The sequence below is a fragment of the Petaurus breviceps genome, unplaced genomic scaffold (genome assembly GCF_028583685.1).
Source record: "Petaurus breviceps papuanus isolate PSGF00001 unplaced genomic scaffold, PetGlider_PUasm1.0 490, whole genome shotgun sequence".
In the NCBI taxonomy this organism is placed as follows: domain Eukaryota; kingdom Metazoa; phylum Chordata; class Mammalia; order Diprotodontia; family Petauridae; genus Petaurus; species Petaurus breviceps.
The window spans coordinates 6,725,409-6,732,371 of record NW_027186352.1 but is presented as its reverse complement, the minus strand read 5'-3'; the positions used below and the strand labels follow the sequence as shown (position 1 = coordinate 6,732,371).

Here is a 6,963-nt window from a genome sequence, read left to right as displayed (position 1 = left end):
CTGAATCACTGTGGATTGGAGCACGAGGAGGGAGAAACCTCACACCTCTCTAGGTTTGTTTGTTTTTTTTTCACCAATCAATAAGTACTTTAAGAACCAACTATATGCCAAGAACTTTGTGAGGTGGTCTTGAAAGGTGTTCTAACTGCTTTTTAAAAATTCTTGTTACTACAATAAATTAGCTTAGATTATTAGATGTGAGTTTCTTGAGGGCTAGAGTCATCTTTTGCCCTTTTTGTATCCTCAGCACTTAGCACAGGAGCTAACATATAGCAGGCACCTGATATTTACTGACTGACAGACCGAAATCTATTTCAGTGCTATCTTCTCTTTTTAGATCACCTACCCTCCCTACTCCTACAACATCTCATAATTTAAGAATAGAAAATAGGTCTAATTTTTTTTTTGGAAAGTGCTGCAAAACCAATTAACATTTTGAAAAAGTCTGAGGTTGCAGTGTTTGATATGCATAGACTCTTACCTTAGCCAAGGATGGGGGGAAAGGCATTTTTCCTTAGCTTTTCTTTGGACTAAAACTTGGTCATTATAATTGAAAACATTCGATTCCTATCATTTTGAAATTGGTCTTATTTCCATTTACATTGTTGTACTCACTACAAATATACCTCATATAAGCTCTGGGAGTCCTTATTCCAACTCCCACCCTCTTTGGCTAATTGAGTTCTCAGAACAAGGCTACACATTTCACTCAAATGCCTAGGGATTTCTCCAAAAGGATGGAGAATATTTATAATGCCATCAGCTTAAACCCCGTTTCAGTGTGATTTCTCTAAAATCAGTCACCAGTTATACTTAGTATCTCCTCTGTCATTAATTGACCCAATGATCAGTGCTTCAGAATCATTTAACCAATTAATATCAGATGTACAATAGTACATTTCCTGAGGAGAGAAGGCAAGAATAGTATAGAAAACACATCACCTCAAACCACGGATCACCATCTCCCCTGTACAACATGAATCTTTGGGAGAGTCAGTAAAAATCTAAAGATGCTACAAATCATTTGCCCCACCAAGTTCACTTCTCAATATGATGTGACCAATGGATAAAGTCCCTTCAGAAAATGGCTTCTCCTCTGCTAAACCAAAGCCATTGAAGGGCCGCATCTGGCAGGTCGCTGTTCTCTGGGCTCAGCTCCCAGAAATTTCTGGTATAGATTTCAATTTCTGATCCTCCAACGGTTAACAGTTCTAGATTTGCAAAGCTCACAAGGTTGCCATCAGTTCTGATTCTACTTCTCCAAAGATGAGAAAAAATGAGACCCAAAAGAAGCAGAATCTCCATAAGGGTGAGCACTCTCAGGCCTGCAGGGTGGCTGAAGGGTCCAGGACCCCTTCCTTACATGGAGTATTTGGTTCATGTGAACATAGCCAGGAAAGAGAGAGGGCTTGATTCATCCCCATGGAAATCTTTAGTATGAACCCTCAATATTGGCTAAACAGCCAATCAATAGAACTCTTCTTCAGCATGAAATAAGTAGACAGGAGCAGGTACAGAGTACCTATGCATTCCTGGGACTGGTGAACTGGGCCCCTCCATTCCCTAGACTATGGTGCTTTCACTCAGAGTCTTGATTATTCACTTTCCCATTCCATGTACAACGGTTTCCTACATCTGTTGCTTCACTTGGCATTGGCTCATATAAGTCTTTACATGCTTCTCTGGAGGCATGCTCACCTTTTGTTACATTTATACAAAATAATTTGTTTAGCCAGCCCTGCAGTTGATGGACATCTATCTATACTTTCAGTTTTTTGCTACCATGTAAGTTCTATTATAATTACACTATAATTATTATGGTGTGCATGGGTCTTTTTTTTCAGTGACTTCTCTGGGAGATGTGCCTAGTAGTGAAATGTCTTAATCAAAGGGAAAGCATATTTTAGTCAATTTACTTGAAGAATTCCAAACTGTACTAAATCACAGCTTCAACAGTAATGTGGCAGTGTACCTCTCTTCCCACAGCCCCTCCAGCATAGACTTCTCCTTTCTTTTGTCATTTTTTGCCATTTTACTGCGTATGAGGTAACACCTTTGGTTGTTCTGATTTGCATTTCTTTTATTATTGGTGATTTGGATCATTTTTCATATGATAGGGACTGAGGTTTCTCTCTCCTTTGTGTCTCCCCCAACCTGTAGCCAGACTTCTGTACATTTTACATGTGTGTGAGAGAGTGGGGTGGGAGGAAAAAGAGACAGAAAGGATCATATACATATATACATATAAATCATATTATATCATGTATGTATGTAATCACATAAAATAACAGTAACATTATTGTTAGAAACAGAACTATAAGCAAGGTCACAATGTTACAAGATGTAGCTCTGAAGGGCTCTTAAAGGCTGAATCAAATGCCTTGGTTTGACAGGTGAGGAAACATAGCCCTGGAGATGTGACGTAACTTGCCCATGGAAACAAAGGCAGAAAGTATCGGAGAGGAGATAACTGGACCCTCTGTCTTCAGTCCAAGACCCCTCTGCCTTACCATATCCAACCAAGGGCTCCCTACACTGCTAAGAGCCCCAAAGGATTCTGAGTCTTCCAGAGCTGGGACTAAGAGTCCCTCCCATTTCCTTCTCTGCCAGTGGCACTGAAGGATGGCAGGACAGTGGCTGACTCACTTCTGAAAAGGCAGTTGGGATATCTGCCAATGAATGAGGAGCGCACGCCAGTCAGTTCTCCTTTGTTCTGCCCACCACAGCAAATTCAGGTCAGATAATTAGCACTCATTTCTATTCCTTATGCTTTCGGAATTCTACAGTACGATGAGTGGGAGGCAAAACTTCTGAAACCTTCCATGAGATTGCTGTTGCCGTGGCAACCCCTCCGTTGGAATTCTTAGGCAGTCACCAGCAGGAGAGTATCCAAGCCCAGGATCTGAAAGAGCATGGCTATCCTACCAGAAGGCCGGCCAGGCCCCCAGAGGTCACCATGGACACTGGGTCTCATGTGGCCTGTGCTGGATGTCAGTATTGGAAGGGAGGAGGACATGGGGTCCACTGGAGGCATGCTATTTGCTAGGAATGAGGGGAGAAAACAAACAAAAAAAAATCACAAAAATGAGAGAGAGTCAAATGGTGCAAACTGTCATTGCTGTGTGATACATGGGGTGGTGTGAGCCAATGAGAAAGCTGGTGGGTGGTGCTTCATACACCAGAAATCCCCATGCCAGTGTGAGTTATGAGGACGAAGAAGAGGGGCTGCTAAGTAGAACACTGCAATTCAGAGGGGGTGTCTTTGATCCCAACACCCCAACTTGCCTTTCTGCTGTAAGCCTAGCGTTTCTGCTGCCTCCTTGAGGGGTGTGTCCCCAGGACCTTTTCACCTCTGACCAGGACAGCTTAACATGCCCTCGTCTGAGGTGACCTGTCCAAATATCTCTTGTTCTGTCTTTGAACCCACAGGAGTTTTATCACCTGCTTCCAAAGCTGACCTGGATGAAGCATAACAGACTCAACATGGGTAACCAAGCTCAGGAACTTGAGTCAGGTGGTGTGATTCTGGGTAGGTCACTTAACCTCGCCTGCCTCAGTTTCCCATCTGTAAATGGGGATAAGAATCGCCCATCTTCCAGGGCCATTGTAAATGAGAGAATGCATGCAAAGGGTTTTACCAGCCGTGAGGTGCTGCATCACTATTGTGCTGTTGTGGTTTTGCTGCTTTCCTGGAGTCTTTTTGCTCATAGCCAGAGTGGGCCCTGGGAAACACTGTGCTCTGTCCAGCTCCAGCACCAACCATGTGTCTGGAAGGCTTAGCCAAGGACATTCCACTTTGGGATTAGGAAATACCAGCCACTGGAGTTTGGGGCTTGGCCCAGCACGAAGCGTTTGATTTATGCTTGTTTCCTCTCCACCCGTGAATTTCCCTCTCAACGAGTCAGGAAGACATGAATCTGCCTGGCTCATTCATGCCACATTGTATGACTGCGGCAACCTCACAGATTTCCAGGGTGACCTTGGGACCTTCATTGCTTAGGGGAATACACATGTAATATGCAAATGATGAATTAAACTTTCCTAAGGGGAATTGTCTAAAATATATATATGACTAACCTTGTTTAAACAAAATGCTCCTGCCAAGACAAGTTTTAAAGGCAAGGATTTCAGCTGTGACCTCTCAGCAGGGGGCTGGGGGGCAGGGGGTCTGCCTGCAGCACAGGGATGGGGGCAGGAAAGAAGGAAGGGGGTGGGGAAGAAACATCTCACAGTCTGAACAGGAGGGAAAATGCTGCCATCAGGAAAGTCAGACAAGTCGGGCCTCCAGGACAGGGACTCGTGAGTGTCTTACCCTGGGGTCTTCTGGATTCTGTCTGTAATTCATGGAAAACTTTTAGGGTAAGAGAGAGTGATGGTCAGTCTCTCCATGGTCATGTGGTTGCTATGATCATTTTTTATTTGCTGTCAAATCAGGTAATCCTAGAATTTAACAATAGAAAGTAGTATATATCAGCTGGTATGGAAAAGGAAATTGATGCTTTGATTTGAAGATTTCTCTCTTTCCCCCCATGATTCATTCTATAAGGACTCATTCACAAACACATAATGGTGACAAATATTGGGCATGAATTAGGGGGAATTCTGAAAAGCATTTCCCTTCTATATTTGGAGCAGTAGAGGGCTAAGGGCATAGCTTCACGTGTATTATCAAACCTGCTTTCTTTGTCACTTGGATTTGTTTAATTCTTTTCCTTTGTTACAAGAGAAGGATCATTAGGTGACTGTTGTTACATTTGGGAATAGTGATATGAAAGCAAAAGTTGTCAATAAAAACATTAATTTAAAATATGTCATATCAACTGAAGATCAGATCGACCAATTGGGTCCATTTCAGGATGTCTCTGGAGATTATTTCAGCCTATGCTTTTGTATTAGGGTTGGAATGTCAGAAGGAGGAATTCAGATCAGAAGAGATTATTGTTCAGAAACTGTAATAGAGACCTTGTTTAATCATGGAATGTATATAGAAAAAAGTTAAAATTTCTATTTTCTTTATGTTATATATATTATATATGTGTGTGTATGAGTGTAAATGTGTATCTGTGTGTGTGCACATGGGTGTGCACGTGTGAGTGTGTGTGTGTGTGCAAAATCCCAAGAAATATCATTCCGTGCTAGGGCAATCAGACACTTACTACAAGTTATTCCTGGTTCTACTATTTTTATCTCCCATTTGCCTTTCTCTGCTTTCATCTCCTTGCACAGGGAGAAGCTGCCAGAAACTATCCTAGATCAGGGTTGCCTCCAAAATGGCTCAAGGCCCAGCCAGTGTTAAGGACCCACCACCTACCTGTGGCTCTGTGGCATCATTCCCACTAGGGGTGGACGTGCTCCTGGGCTTGTAAAAGGGTACACTGCGGCAGCCAAAGCTACTTTTTAAGAAATACCTTACAATGAGTGAGCTGCTAATGGGAGCTCATAGAAGGACAGTAAGTGTCTGAAAAACAAGCCCCCATGTTTCGATCATGAGACCATCAGACCCTACATCTACCTACTCATTATTTAACTGAGTTGAAAATGAGGTTGTGGACTTTGGCAGGGAGCTGGCCTCTTTCACTTCTCATTGGAGTTTCAGAGAGAAGGAGAGGTAAGAGAGGGCCTTGAAATAACCCAGGGAGGAGGGGATGGCCTGCCAAGGAAAGCAGACTCTCTCATCCAATACAACTTCTGCCAGGGCAGTCATTAAGTGTCTGTTAATGCAGCAGCTTCTGAAGTGATGTCATTTCGCAAAGGAGAGTCAGGCATGGGGTTATTTGTCTTTTTCCCAGGAAGACCCTCCCACCTGGGGCCGACCGGTGAGCTTAGAACAACATTTCAGTCTGGCTCAATGACAACTTACATCCGAGTCTTTGCTGGTAAATGCTGAAGTTATTCTGACACACTGAAGTCCACACACACACACACACACACACACACACACACAAACACGCACACTCACACACGCTGATATATCTCTGTCCCAATTTGCCACATGTGCCATTTAGAGGAGTTAACACAGTGAAGAGGAAAGAATATGAGATTTGGAGTCACAGGACCAGGGAGTGAACCCAGTGTTTGCCTTTTACTGACTCAGGTTTTGGGCAAATCACAACTCTTATCTGGGGCTAAGTTTCATGCTCTGCAAAATAAAAACCTTTGACCTTGACTATCATCTGTTCCAACCTGCTCATTTTCCAGAAGAGCAGCCTGAGGCCCAGAGATGTTGGTGAATTTCTAAGGTCACCCAGGTAGGAAATATAACCATCAGGATATGAACCCAAGATACCTGATTTCCAGCAGGCTTTCCATTGAGATTGAGATGGTGCTGTCCAACACCGAATCCAGTCACTAGCTGATAGATACGTTCTTCTCCCATTCCACAGGACATACTCTGTAGGAAAGCACTCTGCCAAACATAGTGATGTCAGTAGGAATTGGCCAGAGTGTTACAAGGAGACATTTTCCATCTGGTAACATCAGCTCAGCCTCTGGATTTCCTGGGACAAGAATTGCTTTTAATCATCATGAAGTTCTTATCCTGTCTGGCCCTTGTGAAACAAGAGAAGTGTCTACGAGCTCTTTCGTTTCCCACTCCCACTGCTGCCAGCTCAGAATCTGCTTCTGATGAGGTTCATTTTTCATCTGAAATTGTCAAAGATTTGCTTAAACCATCGATTGCAGAGCTCCACCCTCAACCGAGGCCTGTCTAGTCTTAAAAAGACCATTAATGTGGCTAAAGTACATTCTCTTAATTTGTGAAGATTTAGATACAACCAGTTCTAATTATCAGCTTTGGTAAAAAATTAGAGAGAGAGAATGATTTGTCTTCAAGTATTTGAAAGGCTATTGCCTAGAAAAGCAATCTGACATATTCAGCTTGGCCCCAGGGAAGAGAATGAGGGACAATGGCTAAATGAGACAAAGAGGAAGATTTAGGCAGGTTACAGAAGGGGAGAAAACAAG

General features: G+C 43.1%; 1 long non-coding RNA gene across 1 annotated transcript; it reads right to left on the bottom strand.

The window, feature by feature from the left end:
* Window positions 1–2,189: 2,189 nt before the first annotated feature.
* Window positions 2,190–6,638, bottom strand: LOC138172054 (uncharacterized). Its single transcript, XR_011171030.1, has 3 exons — window positions 6,287–6,638; window positions 4,313–4,440; window positions 2,190–3,042 (listed from the first exon to the last, which is right to left on the bottom strand). It is a non-coding gene; the product is annotated as an uncharacterized lncRNA (long non-coding RNA).
* Between the last annotated feature and the right edge of the window lie 325 nt (window positions 6,639–6,963).